The sequence below is a fragment of the Petromyzon marinus genome, unplaced genomic scaffold (genome assembly GCF_048934315.1).
Source record: "Petromyzon marinus isolate PM22_M1 ecotype Great Lakes invasive population unplaced genomic scaffold, UKy_Petmar_22M1.pri1.0 PM_Scaffold_25, whole genome shotgun sequence".
NCBI classification, from domain to species: Eukaryota; Metazoa; Chordata; class Hyperoartia; order Petromyzontiformes; family Petromyzontidae; genus Petromyzon; species Petromyzon marinus.
The window spans coordinates 361354-376970 of record NW_027423224.1 but is presented as its reverse complement, the minus strand read 5'-3'; the positions used below and the strand labels follow the sequence as shown (position 1 = coordinate 376970).

General features: G+C 48.3%; 1 long non-coding RNA gene across 1 annotated transcript; it reads right to left on the bottom strand.

Moving 5' to 3' along the window:
• Positions 1-8823: 8823 nt before the first annotated feature.
• LOC142923037 (uncharacterized) lies at positions 8824-13794 on the bottom strand. Its single transcript, XR_012940485.1, has 3 exons — positions 13695-13794; positions 10965-11058; positions 8824-8909 (listed from the first exon to the last, which is right to left on the bottom strand). It is a non-coding gene; the product is annotated as an uncharacterized LOC142923037 (long non-coding RNA).
• Positions 13795-15617: the final 1823 nt, after the last annotated feature.

Here is a 15617-nt window from a genome sequence, read left to right as displayed (position 1 = left end):
AATGCTGTGGGTGATCACGATGTAGTTTTCTCCAATACCAAGGTTCTCTGCAAACCCACGGGTTTTTATCAGAGATTTGTCCACGAGGCAATTCAGATTTACAAACACAGACACAATTTCAACAAACAGGATGGTTTCAAATTAAGCAATCATTGGAAAGATGTTCTAAAACACTCACTCCACTCACTCACTCCACTCACTCACTCCACTCACTCACTCCATCCACTCACTCCACTCACTCACTCCACTCACTCACTCCACTCCACTCACTCACTCCACTCACTCACTCTACTCCCCCCCCCCCCCCCCCCCCCGCTGCTGGTCCATCATGGCCCATGCACCTCCTACGTACATCATGCTCATTTTTATGCTAATTCCTTGGCCAAGCGTTTTGCTTCCACACAGCTTAAATGACGCGACCTGGGCTTGGCTGTTTTCACTCCAACGCTGTCCTAATGACAGCTCGGTCCCTTCACCTGATGAAGGCAACTTGTGTTGTGGTCGAAACGTCGTGATTTTTGTTATTTTCTTTTTTACCTACGTGACTTTACCGAATTAAACCAAAGAGTATGGATCCTTGCAGTCACGAAAGCTTCAAATCTAGAAAAAAAAGCATTACTACAGATAATACATAGGAAGGCCTTTATCTAGCAGTACAGCAAGTGGGTCTGTGAATTCCATCTGGTTGCAGAACTGTGAGTGTTATTCTCTCATGTGCAAGGTGGAGTTTCTCCCGGTACTCCGGTTCCCTCCCACACAAAGCCAAACACCTGTTTCATGGAAATAGTCAGCCGTCCCAGGGCAGGCTTAAAAAAAATTAGTCTTGGGATGCCAGTGATGTTATCGCAGATAGATGGACATTGTTATTATCATATTTGAAATTCTCTCTCTCTGCTAAGAGCACTCTTTCCCTCTCCTCCACACAAAAAGCTGAGACAAAGAACCCCTAATAGCCATACAGGCTCTAGAGTCAAGTGCTCTTTGGGAAAATGGCTCAGCCTATTTCTTATCTCGTAACACCCATGTCCCCAAAATGCAGCTCTCCCTTGAGCGCCGTCTTTAGCAAATACACTCGGCTCCACATTCTCCTTTACTGCATCAATCCATCTCTTTTCCAGCCTGTGTGATGTCCGTTTATAACCCTCTATCTGCCCCAACATAAGCTACTTGAGCATGTGGAGGCTGGGTATGTTGGCTAGATGACCCAGTCAACTCAAGCATTGCCCGTTGGAAGAGCTCACGTGATGTGAGCTCACAATCCAGCCTGGTTAAACCCAGGATGGATGGGCATAAGTAGGAGAGGGGGACGATGCCAACCCCAACTGCAAGCGATGATGAAATTATTTATTACAACTTTCATCAGCTGGCTGAAACCAGGCCACTGTCGGTTTTAATGGGGTCCGAGATGGACACCCACCACCAGAGTGGAAGACTCTCAAGCGCATCTTCCTGTGACCAAGCCACCATTACCTGACTCCCGATAATGGGAGGTGAGCCCACCGTTACTTGAGATTCGCAGCTTCCCACACCGCATTCATTGTTTTATTCAAAAGAAGAGCCACTCCCTGTTTTGCAGTTTCCAATCCCATGTTTAGGACTGTCCATGCCTCAGTGGTTGGTACTATGCAACCTACGACTAAAATGGACATCCAGAACGCAATGAGAAGAGGCACTCGAGAACAAGGAGACGAGGAAGTATGAAGAGGAAATCTTCAGCAGAATCAGGGGGGAAAAATTTAAAAACCTTAGTATAGCAGGGAGAGAGATCGCGGAGACACGGACTTTGGAGACAACTCGGTGTTTATTTACCAGCTTCACATTCCCTATTGCCATACTAAAACTGAAGGGCCTTTGCTATTGATGCCCGTAGGGTCTGGAATGCTATTGCCAATAAACTGCAACTTGAATCACTACCTATGAGATCTTCACTCAAAACTGCTCTAGAGGAGTTGTACAACCCTAGCTGCCACTGCTATTCAGTGGCCTAAAATATGGCTCTAGATTTTGGTGTTATAATTAATTTATGTAGTTTATTGTAAAAAATTCGGTCACAGTCCCTATGATCACTGTTACATTGCATTTATGGGTTTTATTTTGGTGATTTCGAAAAGGTTTTTTTTTTGTTTTGGCCATGTTTTTGTTTATTGTAGTACGGAGTTGACTGATGGCCTTAATCTTAGTTGTCTTGTGGTTGTTGTTATTTTGACTTACATCCCACTGGGATTTTTGCGCACAGCGTTGGTGTACGGTGCTATTTCAGGAATATTTTGATATTTTTTTCCTGTATTTTTTGTTTGCACAGTCACATAATCACTTTAAGACGTTTTCTTGTTCATGTTTTTTGTTTGTTGCGGTTGCACCCGATTCAAGAGCCGAATGGCTCACAGGGCTATACCAAATAAATGAACTATGAACTTATTATTGGTACTTACAGCACACACGGCGTCGCTAGGCAACCGAGCGCGAGGAAAGGGGGGGGGGTAGAGATGGTGTTTCTTCATTTGAGTTTAGAAAAAAGTTGATTTGCAACTTGCAGCAACAAAAACATCATCGTCAACATAATGACTCATTCCTATTGGATTCCAGTTATGGTGGTTGCTTTGGTGACGGTGGTTACTACGATGATTGCTGTGGTGATGGTGGTTTGCTGCTAGAGTGAATGTGGTTTCTATGCTGTGATTGCAACTATGTTGATTGCTGTATTGTAGTTGCCATATTGGTGGCTGTGGTGATGGTGGTTGTTGCTAGACTGATTGTGGTTGCTACGCTATGGTTGCTGACAGTGATGGTGGTAACTACGGTGATTACTGTGGTGATGGTGGTTGCTGCTATGGCGATGGAAGTTGCTATAATCATGGCGGTCTCTATGGTGACCATCGCGGTGATGTTGGTTGCCGCGATTGCTACGGCGGTTGCCGTGGAGATGCACGCAGTGGTCCTGGCAGTGGGGCAGATCCAGGAGCTCTTGGGCGAAAGACTCCTGGGTGCGAGTCCAGGACAAGACGCGAGACTCTCCGCTGGAGAACTCCGCCTTGAGAGATTCACAGTTACGCGATCAGAGCTGCCTCAACGCATCCAGGGGGTCCTGAGAGAGACACGGAGACTCGGGGACTCGCGCAGAGACGCACGCAAAGACTCGCAAATAAACTCACCTCATGATTCACAGACTCGCACAGAGACACGGAGACACACGGAGGCTTACACAGAGACTCACAGAGACTCAGCTTCACGAGCAGCGCTGCCATTCGCTCACAACTCGCCCACCCGCTCACCCACTCACCCTCACACTCACCCACCAGCCAGTTACCCATTCACCACCCAGCCATTCACCTACCCCTTCACCACCCACCCACTCAACCGCCCGCTCACCCACTCGCTCACCCAGCCGCTCATCCACTCGCTCACCCAGCCACTCACTACCTAACCGCTCACCCCCTAACCCACCCACCACTCATCCACCTACCCGCTCACCCACTCACCACTGGCTCACCAACTCGCTCGCCGATTTGCTCACCACTCACTCGTCCACCCATTCACTCGCTCACCCACGCTCTCAACCACTCACCCACTCACCATCCACCCATTCCTTCATTCATTCACACACTCACCACCCACCCACTCACCAACCCATCCGCTCACCTACCCAACTGCTCACCCACCCACCCGCTCACCCACCCACCCGCTCACTCGCCCACTCACCCGCTCACTCACCCACCCTCTCACACACCTGCCATCTGCTTATCCACCCACCTGCTCACCCACCCGCTCACTCGCTCACTCGCTCACTCACCCACCTACTCACACACTCACCATCTGCTTACCCACCCGCTCACCCACTCACTCACACTCTCACCCACCCGCCTGCCCACCCGCCCACCAACCATACCCGCTTACCAACCCAAGTGCTCAACCACCCACCTGCTCACTCACCCACCCACTCACACACCTGCCACCCGCTCAACCACCCATTCGCTCACCCACTCACTCACACACCCACCCAACCACTCACCACCCACCCACTCACCACCCACCTGCTCACCCACCCATCCATACACATTCACCCGCTCACTCACCCGCTCTTGGGAGGATAGACTTTTAGTTAGTAAAACATCTGTAAACAAATCAGGATTACTTGTTTTACAGATGATAAAATAGATCAGTAGACAGGGGCTGTATGCGTTTCTACGTTGTAATTTATATTCTGCACAAAGGCGACTCCACAGCAGCTGTGGCGAGGCAAGGCCGGCGATCACGAGAGCCAGATGACAGCAGATAACTCGAGAGAAGCACGCGTTATCGTCTAGCTGTGGGTGTGCTCAACTGCGCGTGTTTGTGGCTAAATGCGAGAATGTGGATCAGTGTGTTATTAAATTACGAGGCTGCAATAAGATCCTTGTATGTATGTCGACCTTCTGTTGCACCGTGCTTAGCCAACCGTGATAATCGGACATTACTCAATTGTATTTTACATCGAGCAATCAGCACCCCTACGTGCAGAGCAAAGCCGCTTGCAGGTGAAATGCTGAGTCGCCTTCTTATTGTGCAAAAAAAAAAGTTGCCACTGGGGGTGCCCTTTAGAAGTGCAAAGGGGATTGCATTCCTCGCAAACCACGTGGCCCAGCTTTGCCCTTGAGAGGCAGTCGCGCCATGCAGGCGTCCCAGTGTCAGCGCTGTCACCACCGTCACCACCATCACCATCGTCACCACCGTCACTATCATCACCACCCACACCATTGTTACCACCGTCACCACTTTCAGCATCGTTACCACCGTCACCAACGTCACCACCCACACCATCGTTACCACCATCACCCTCCAGGTGTAGGATTCACGGCATTTAAAGGGACAGGGAGTCATCTTAGATGAAAAACCATACATAGGTGTGCAGCATGCATGCACCCACCCTCTCCAACTTATCTAGACCAACAGCTCAGAAAAACTGAATTTGTGACCAAGTTGTCGTTTAGACCGGCGGTCCCCAACCTTTTTGGCACCAGGGACCAGTTTCGTGGAAGAAATTTTTTTCACGGACTGGTGGGGGGGGGGTCATCATTGGGCCTTTCCCCCTTTTCAAAGAAGCTCTCCAACGACGTTTCTTTTTTACTCATTTTGGCGAGGGTTAGCTTGTGGGCTTTACACCAAAACTGTGACTGAGACAAGTGCACAGTGCGGGAGAGAGGCGCGGACGGAAGTGGTAAATACAATAATAGGCAGGCCACGCGCAGACTATAATAAGTTACGGATTCCGACTTCTCATAAGGAGCGTGCAACCTAGATCCCTGGCATGCGCAGTTGACAGTAGGGTTCGCGCTCCTATGAGAATCTAATGCCGCCGCTGATCTGACAGGAGGCGGATCTCAGACGGTAATGCAAGCGATGGGGAGCGGCTGTAAATACAGATGAAGCTTCGATCGCTCGCCCACCGCTCGCCTCCTGCTGTGCGGCCCGGTTCCTAACAGGCCACGGACCGGTACCGGTCCGCGGCCCGGGGGTTGGGGACCCCTGGTTTAGACCACAGACTCAAAGCGTTGAGAACACGTGGCCGTCCCAGCAACAGGCAGCAGTGAGACAAAGACAACTGTGGACCGGTTTCGTCTAATTAGGACTCATTAGTGCAGGACGGTAATCGATAATTTCTCTTGTCATATGCCTCTGGCAGCCCCATATATGGAGATGACCTTTACACTATGGTGACCCCATACACAGTTGTCTAAAGGTAACAGTAATCAAATCTGTAAATGATGATAAAACCAATCACAACAAATATAAATTATGCAGGCTGGAAACAATAGATTTCACAATTGTATCAGTGAAAATAGTATACTTGTTTTTTTTACGGTAAAGTCACGTTTACACGTTCAGATACAAAAACACTCCGCATGTACCCTCCCCGAGCGAATCTAAGTAATTAAAATAAAACAAAAACAGCACCATGCATTACTTCTCTACTTTGTAGTCGCGAAAGTCTAGTGTGACAAGTCTTGATCAAATCGTGTTTATGCATATACACGTGCCTGAGTAAACATTTTAACGATGATAATCCTCTACAATTGAAAAAAACATCGCATTAAGAAGATCTGTGTGTGGGAATATTTACAAGGCCTAAAAGTTGCACAGCGCATACGACTTAGGGGTCTACAGTTGTACGCACTGCCGTGCAGTTGAAATCCTTTAAATTGTGAGAAAAAATCACACGCGGACAGAGTTATTTATGGTTGGCGCACTGCTTTATGAACCACATATGTATTAGACAGTCACCCACAGAAGTGGATATAACAGAGCTACCTCTAATTACAAATGTAATTTTCTTCTTGATTTCCCTGCATCTGCCCTCATTCCCCTCCACCAAATAAAAAATTATTCTGCACGAGTTATTTTCAATCTCCCCTTTAATTCTCACACTTTGCCTCTCCTCCTTCAACTCCAATGGCTTCTCGTTCACTACCGCTGTCTTTTAAAATACCTGTCGCTGGTCTTTAAACCTCTCCATGGACTTGCCCTACATAATTTTGCCTCTTTCATCTCCTTCCATGTCCTCTCTCGTCCTCTTTGTTCCCAATCTTCTGTCTCTGTCCCTCCTCTTTGTGCCAAACCTCATTTATGGTCCATCTACTTAACCTTCTTCCATTCCTCCCATAAATCCCCACCTCTTCTCCATTGCCCATTCTCTACCTCTTCTCTCCCCTTAAGCCTCCACTCCTTCTCGTCCCTACTCTTCTCCGATCCCATTACTGTCTATCGCTGTCACTTATTCCTCAAACTTTGTACACCCCTGCCATCTAAATCATTCCATTCTGTCACCGTCTTGTGCTTGTTATGTCAAGAGAGAAGGCACTCTATAAATATACACCAAAGCCACCACCGCCACCACCGTCACCACCGCCACCAAGAAAAGGAACAGATTTATTTGTTGGGTCTGGAAGTGGCCAAAGTGCAAGTCGGCCATGAAAAAAAATTACATTTAAAATTACACCGCTACCAATTAAAACATTAAACACAAACACAAAGGTTGTCTGTATAACCTCAACGGACTCTTGAGGCAAGTGCTTTTAGCGAGCAACTATGAAAGCCAGCATGGTACACAATGGGGAGGGTGGCCAGCACCATGCCTGGCCGCCTTTATCTCCCGAGTAGTGATGTTTACACACCGCACCAGGTACTCATTGGAGGCTGAGTCGACCTCGGGTTAGCCCAAAACCACTTTAGTCATCGGTACTGGTGTTGCCAAGTTCATCGCGCAATACGCGAAACACTATACAATTACCGGATAATACGCATACCCACACAGGCTTGTGCATGTGTGGGTGGGTTATTTATACAGCAGTATGCAGCATGGCAGTCAGTCGGCACCTTCCGCAATGCACGTTTGTTATTCATGAGGGTGCACATCCTGATGTATTCATTGGCTGATCACCCGAAGCCACCGTGTGAGCTGAGAGTTTCTCGATCTTACCGGGTACTCGATAGAGCTGAGAAATGCACTGCGGTCAATACTCAGAGTCATCATTTAGAGGTAGAGACCCAGAGATGAAGAGAATCCTTAGCAGCCCGTACATATTAATGGATAGCAGTGATGGTCCCAGCTGCTGACTTGTACACCAGGGGTGAAGAATTGAGACAAGGCTGTGGTCCCAAGATAATTTCACTCCTTCCATTTGTTTTGTATTGAGTGGCATCCTGACGGGCACGACACGGTTCAGACGCGGCCACCAGCTCAAAAAACACGTACAGAACAAACCCTGCGCAGAGAAGCATGCAGAGACGCGTGCTCGAAATCACACCAAGACAGAGGAACGTGCAGATGAGAGAACATACACAGAGGTAAGATCCCTCCTCATGTTGACCATGATGAGAAGGAAAAAGCAACACGCAGATGAAAACGTTTCTGGAAGTGACGATGGCTGATGATCAAGAGTAACTTGGAGGGGAGGAGGTGGGAAGCTCATGCACAGGAGGTGCTGGGGCCGAATGTCACAGCGCAGGCGTCACGAGAAGTGACGTTGGTTTGGGGAGGCCTTCATCAAACAGTGGATTTACCACTGGTGATGATGCCCATAATGATGATGAATGCACGGGCAGTCCACTCACATTCGTGCATAATCAGGTGCACGTCCACTCCCCTAGTCACCCCTCCACTAATCTCACTCCCCGAGTCACCCCTCCACTCACCTCACCCCCATTCCCCGAGTCACTCTCACCTCGACTTCTCCACTCTATCGCCAGTCGCCCTGAAGAGGCCCAACTCCGGAGCCTCCCCCAGTGCCACGTTCACTCTCAGCACGAACATCGTGCGGTGCCACCCCCTCCTCTGCTGCATCCCTCCAACTCTTCCTCCGCCATTGCGAGAATCGGCTCCACGAAGGGTCCCACGCTGTCCCCGTCCCTCAATGGACTCGTGTCCTTTGTTGATGAAGGCCATTTAATAAAATAATGATAATTAAGTATGCACACACACAGGTCACCAAAGTAGCCTCAATAGACATGTTAGGGCAAGTTGTGGAGCCTTGTGCTGTGGAACACACGAGGGGGTGGTATGTATTTTGTATGTTGAACTTCTTTTGCATGGTACGTAGCCAACCGTGCTAATCGGAGGTGCAGGGGAAGGGCAACAAAGTAAGCACAAAAAGTAGTTCCAAAGAAATGAGTTTTCAATCTAGATGTAAAAGTGCACAGCTCCAGTGGCTTCTAATATCAGAAGGAAGAGCGTTCGAGACGGCCGCAGAAGCGCTTCTGAAAGTGCGATGCAGCGACCGCCTTTGTTCGATGGTTCGCCAAAATCCGCTGTGGGGATGTGATGTGGCCAACACCATGCACGCGGCCACCTTTGTCTCTCCCAATTGCTGATGTTTATTATAGACACTGCACCAGGTACTCTTTAGAGGGTGAGTCGACCGAGGGAAGGTTCAGGACTGGGTCACACAGACACACACACACAGAAAAAGATGCCCTATGTCAAATCCAGAGGCTTCTAAGAAAATGGAGGTGTAAGACGGACACAGCTATTACATGTATGAAGGTGTAATACAGATATTTGTGTTAAGGTGGTGCTGCTCACCTGAAAACAATAACAAAAATCCCACCACTCATTCATCTGTTTAATCTTTGATTGGAAAACGCTGGGCGAGACCTGCGACATTCGAGTGAGCTCACCTACTCGCTCACAAACACAACACTCAACCCAGTCAATCAACATGTTACACACCCTAAATATGACCCGCCTTGTCCTGGGGAAGACCTGCAACATGCTACTGAGCTCACCTCTTCACTCACCTACTCACCCACTATTGCTATGTCATCCACACACCCACACACTCGCTTATCTTAACAGACCTCAATAATTGACATTTAGCTCCTGAAGATATTGCTACATGCAATAAAACGCGAGTGTGTGAGTGATTGAGTGATTGATTGAATGTGTAAGTGAGCGTCTGGTTGCGTGAATGAGTGAGCATGTGAGTGCGTGTGTGAGTGTGTAAGGTGAACGGTAGTGTATCGGCGAATGTGCTGTGCTACAAATCTGGTGATCCGAGTTCAAATCTCGCTCACCAGTCTATGGGTCTCTGTGTAAGTCTTTACCTCTCTGTAAGTCTATGGGTCTCTGTGTAAGTCTATACCTCTCTGTAAGTCTATGCGTCTCTGTGAGTCTACAGGTCTGGTAAGTTTACTGGTCTCTGTGTGAGTCCATGGGTCTCAATGTGAGTTCATGGGTATCTGTTATCATCATCTGTGTTTGAATGAGTCGATGGCTCTGTGTGATTGACTCCAAGTCTCTCTGTTCGAGTGAGTTTATGGCTTTCTGTGCGAGTCTATGTCTACGTGACTTTACCGAAATAACCAAAGAGTAATTCCTGCAGTCACGAAAGTGCCAAATCAAGTTTGAGTCTATGTCTCTCTGTGTAAGTGAGTGCAACATATCCTTGCTTAACGCGGGGGTTGCGTTGTCGAAAATTGCTGCTTAAAGCTATTTTACGTCAAGCAGAAAACTTTTCTACAAGGAAAAACGGTAAAGGGGGAGACTCCGTTTTAGCACAATATAACTTTTATTATTATTTTTAATTGAGAGTACAGTACACTGTTTTCTATGTTTATTTTAAATGTGTTGTGTATATGTAGAAGATCTATATTATAATCTTTATTTATACTGGAGGAATCTAAAAAGCCCTTTTTCACAGATTTCCAGTTGGGGTGGTACAGAAAGTTACAAGAACAAACGATGCAAAAACACAATCGAAGTGAAAAGTATAGGAAAGGTAAGCAAATCACAAAAAAATAAACTATTTTTTATCTTACCTAGTAAAGCCCTCTAAGCTATTAGCTTCTATTTCAGAAGCGAACTGGCCACAAATGATAGATGAATGAAGTAGCTTATGACGTGGAAATTTATAGCAGCCAAATAATAATAAAAAATTGTGTTACATTCATCAAAATACATACAAAGGACATGAAAGGGAGATATGATGAGTGAAAACTATAAGGGAGTGAGTGAGATGACACTACACACAGATGCTGGAACAAAGGCTGAGGAAGAGGATGACACGCCACGTAACACAGTGCGCACCGGTACAGCATCAGCTCCCAGCAATACAGAACAACGCTGCCAACACCCACACCACTCATAAGAGCAGTCCGTCATGTGCTAATCGAGTTATAGTGGGTGTGGTGTGCGCTAAGCGAAACACATTACATAAAAGACGAGGATGTACTGCATATAGTCCTCTACGTCAGTGAGTCTATGTCTCTCTGTGTGAGTCTGTGCGAGTGACTCTGTGGTTCTCTGTGTGGGTTAATCAATGGTTCTCTGTTTGAGTGAGTCTATGTGTCTCCATGTGAGTGAGTCTATGGCTCTGTGTCAGTGAGACTTTGGCTCTCTGTGTGAGTGCTCTCTGAGTGAGTCTATGGCTCTCTGTGGGAGTAAGTGGGTCTCTAGGGCCACCACCATCTTGCTCGTTGCCCAGTGCGTCCACCTGGTTGAGCTGCAGGAGTCTATTGTCCACCGCTCCAGACCGCACAGATATCCAGACGTCCACCTCCAGCACAGACACCGGCAGATTCTTAAACCTGGTGGTGGAAGTAAGGACACGAGAGGGGTAATAGTCAACCACCATCAATACCACCATTACAACCACCAAAATCACCGCTATCGTTAACACCACCATCAATATCACCACCTCCACCACAACGATCACTATCAAAATTACAATCACAATACTCTTTGGTTCTTTCGGTAAAGTCACGTAGGTAGAAAAAAATAATATATCACGACGTTTCGATTGCAACACAAGCAACCATCATCAGGTGAAAAAATATAGCGAGAAAGCTGCTGAAACACGAAGTTATATTGGCTTGAGATAAGCTCAGCGCAAGGGTAAGTGGGCGGGGCTAGAGGTAGAATTTGCATGTAAATACAACACCACATCGTGGAAAAGGAAAGAGACAGACACCGAGAGACATCCACACACAGAGAGAGGCACACACAAAGAGACACACGAGACACGCATATAGAGACACACACACCGGCAGAGAGAGACACCCACACAGACAGATGCAGAGAGAGATAGACACAGAGAGAATTACATAATTGCCCATGAATTACTATGGTGTGACAATGTCAATTACCAATGTCAAAGGGAACATCAATGAAATGTGGGGTAATATCCCCAGAAGAGCATGTAGACTAAATTAAAATAATCAGGCAATATAATATCACATATGGGTTCAGTTTAAAGTTTACTTATGACAAATAATACTGAAATAATTGTGCTCCATAGATTATCTTAATGGTCAAGTTACATAACCATCACGGAATCACTTAAGCTGACCATTTAAAAAGACATTAATTGCAAGATGTTGAGCAAAGGAAATTGTTTGGAAGTTCATCTCACACCAAGTACATGTTACTATGAATCTAAATCTGCATAGTTCTCGATCAGCAAAGTCGCAAACATGTTTTACCACAAGCAAGGAGTTCGGTGTAAAGCTGTTAAGCAAATTAACCACTGCACACGGTTGTAAAGCTCTCTGCCTTAAAGACAGCACTCTACCAAGTATCACGACGCAGCTGCACACGCCACATGACAATAGGCGGAGTGAGTGAATCTAAGTAGACACTGACCCTGTCAAAGGGGATCCCATGTCTAGAGTATTTGTGGCTGGTGCTACACATTTCTAACGTGATTAGCCATTTAGCTGATCTATCATTTGTGGAAAGGTCGCTTCTGGAAAACAGCCACATAGCTCAGTGGGTCTCACCTGGTAAAATAAAAATAGTTTATAGAGTTCGTTCTGCCTTAACGCGTGTTTTCATAACGCCATTTGGATATGGCACGATAGATGTATTAGGGAACACGTTTTATAACGTGGATGCTAAGTGGATATGACGCGATTGAGTCAACAGAACCACGTCGCGCGAGTAGGAATGTGCGGTTGTACGGCTGCCTGGGCACAGCGTCACACGAGGCATTGGGATGCTGCTGGATGCTTCCTGATGCTCCCCACGCGCCTCAGTCTTTGTTCAGCCGACACACGCATCTCACGCTGTTATCACGGACTGTGCTTTACCCTGTATTAGTCATTGTAACGAGGGAGTTTACACAACGCGGTGTTCTTCAGCAGCGCAACTGCCGCGTTATAGAACACTGCAGTAAATATTGTCGCGGTGTGGAAGGAGCAATGCACGTCATCTTGTGGAATGGAAAGGCATCGCAGCCCTAGCGAGCAGCCAGAGACAAAGCCTGCACGCACGGCAAAGTTGTGATTGACCCGGGGACTATTAGCAAGTGACACGTATGGACTAATGGTTACTCTAAATGACGATGTTGACGTTGGTTATAAAGTGCTACAAATATGCTAAATGCACATCGCATTAGTTCTGACTAATAGCGGACTTTTTTAAAGTTATCGTTTACAATGGTTAATTTGTATATCATGCCAAGTGAGTAATTTGCGTGTGGACCCTGACAGCGGCACTCAATGTCCAACTCTTGCGAATGCTCTCAGGGGATCTTTACCGTGCGCTGCGTTCACTCACTCAGCCCCAATCTCCCTGTCGTGAACTCATCACTCACCCACTCACTCACCTCACCCTTCAACTCACTCACCCTCCTCACCTATTAATTCTCCTCATTAACTCACTCACCCTGCAATCCCCCCCCTCCATCACCCGGCACTCACCGCCTGTCCGTGACCACCTCTCCCGTGCCTACAACCACAAACACCACCACCACCTCTCCCGTGCCTACAACCACAAACACCACCACCACCTCTCCCGTGCCTACAACCACAAACACCACCACCACCACCTCTCCCGTGCCTACAACCACAAACACCACCACCACCTCTCCCGTGCCTACAACCACAAACACCACCACCACCTCTCCCGTGCCTACAACCACAAACACCACCACCACCTCTCCCGTGCCTACAACCACAAACACCACCACCACCTCTCCCGTGCCTACAACCACAAACACCACCACCACCTCTCCCGTGCCTACAAACACAAACACCACCACCACCTCTCCCGTGCCTACAAACACAAACACCACCACCACCTCTCCTGTGCCTACGACCACAAACACCACCACCACCTCTCCCGTGCCTACAACCACAAACACCATCACCACCTCTCCCGTGCCTACAACCACAAACACCACCACCACCTCTCCCGTGCCTACAAACACAAACACCACCACCACCTCCTGCTGCTGTCGCGATCTCCGCGTGGCGCCGCGGGCCCAGGGGGAGGCCTCGCGGCCCAAGAGCGGCGCCACGGCTCCCCCCCCTCCCGCTCCTGGCCCCTCCCCATCGTCCCTCCTGGCTCCTCCCCCTCGTCCCTCCTGGCCCCTCCCCCTCATCTCTCCTGGCCCCTCCCCCTCGTCCATCCTGGCCCCTCCCCCCCGCCTCCCTCCGCCCCCCTACCACCCTGCGCGGCCCCGCCGCCCATTGCAAGAATGGCGGAAAGCGGTCGCGGGGCCGACCGCGCGCCGCCTCTCGCCTGATTGGCTCGCTTCGCGTCACGTGGGGAAGGCGGAAGAAGTGTATGGGGGAGGAGCTGCACGGTTAGGGGCGGGGCCGTGGAGTCACGTGGTGAGCAATGATTGACAATAAGTGGGCAGGGATGGCTGGTACGTCATAGCGTACGTTACATCCGGTATTGACGTTGGTATAAATATCACGCCCCTTCGTGACGTGTCTCACACTTCCTTCCGTCCCGCGTGCCGTCAACACGAGCTGAGCATGGTGCTGCTGATCGTTGGCGTTCTGGTCTTGGCCATGCTTGGGATGGAGATCTTCATTTATCGTCGTTTTACGCTTTCCATCTCAGACTTTTACCGCGAGACCATGACGCTGCAAACGGAGAGGATGAGCCAGCAGAATGTGGAGCTCTGTCAGAAGAACAAGATGCTCCGTCTGGAGCTACAGCAGCAGCAGGAGGAGTTGATGGAGAACCGAGAGACTCTCCAGAGAGAGAACAGGAGCCTGGTTCAACAGCTTAAAGAGTGCCAGTTGGAGCTGGAATCCACGAGAGTGCCTTGCAGGGAGAGCAAGTCTCTCCATGCGAATTTTCTCCGAGACTGCAATGCAGCACAGCGGCAAATGTCGCTGCGCTGTGAAAACAAAGATCTCCGGAGGTCGCTGCACGCCCACCTGACGGAGTTGAACTTCCTGGATCCGCAGAGAGGCCAGGAACAGTTTAGGCTACGCGGGAAGCTGGTGCGTCACGAGGACATGTGGCATGGGGAAAAGAGGCTGCATGAAGAGAACCTTCATCTCAGTAGCCAGCTGAAAGAATTGAAATGCGCCGTGTCTCAAATGTACCATGATGCCACCGATGCCCCTTCCACCGCCGCTTCTGCCACCACCGCCACCAGGCCCAAGAAGAGGAAGAGATTTATCCATTGGGTGCGAAAATTGCTGACGCGCAAGTCGGCCATGTAAAAACATTGGGGAAATTATGAAAATGACACTGCCCCAATTAAAACATTACTCAGCAAGACAAACATACCCCATAGAACATCAACATACTATTGGGGAAAGTGCTGTACAATATATATGTATCTATATTTAACTTTCTTTGCATTGTATGTAGTCAACCATACCAATGGAAGGTGCTGTTAGCGAATAGTACAACTTAGCGGTTCCATTCCTGAGAACTGTCCGTAAGTCGAATGGTTCATAAGTCTGAATACAATAGTGTACTGTATTTAAATCCACATACTGTAAGTTTTTTAAGATGTTATCACGGTTCAGCAAAAGATGGAAACATTGTCAAAGTCACATGTAAGACAAAATATCGTACATTTGCATGCAACACTGTAATAAATACTGTATTGTGAGCAAAACATAAAGTTACTTAAATGGAAAAAAAAAATCTGTTTTTATTGTCACTTACCTTTAGTCCGGATGCTGGTCTGCTTGTCGGGAGGGGGCGTAATGAGTCCCTAAAACTGCACACACGGGGGCGGTGGGAGGGGGGTGAACGTCCATACACACACACAACAGCGACAATCATTCGCCGTATAGCCTTACAAGAATGTTGGGGCAAGCGCTGTTAGCGAGCAGCGCCTATGAAGCTCAGAATGGCACACGGGCCAGCACAACGCACGGCTGCCTCTCTC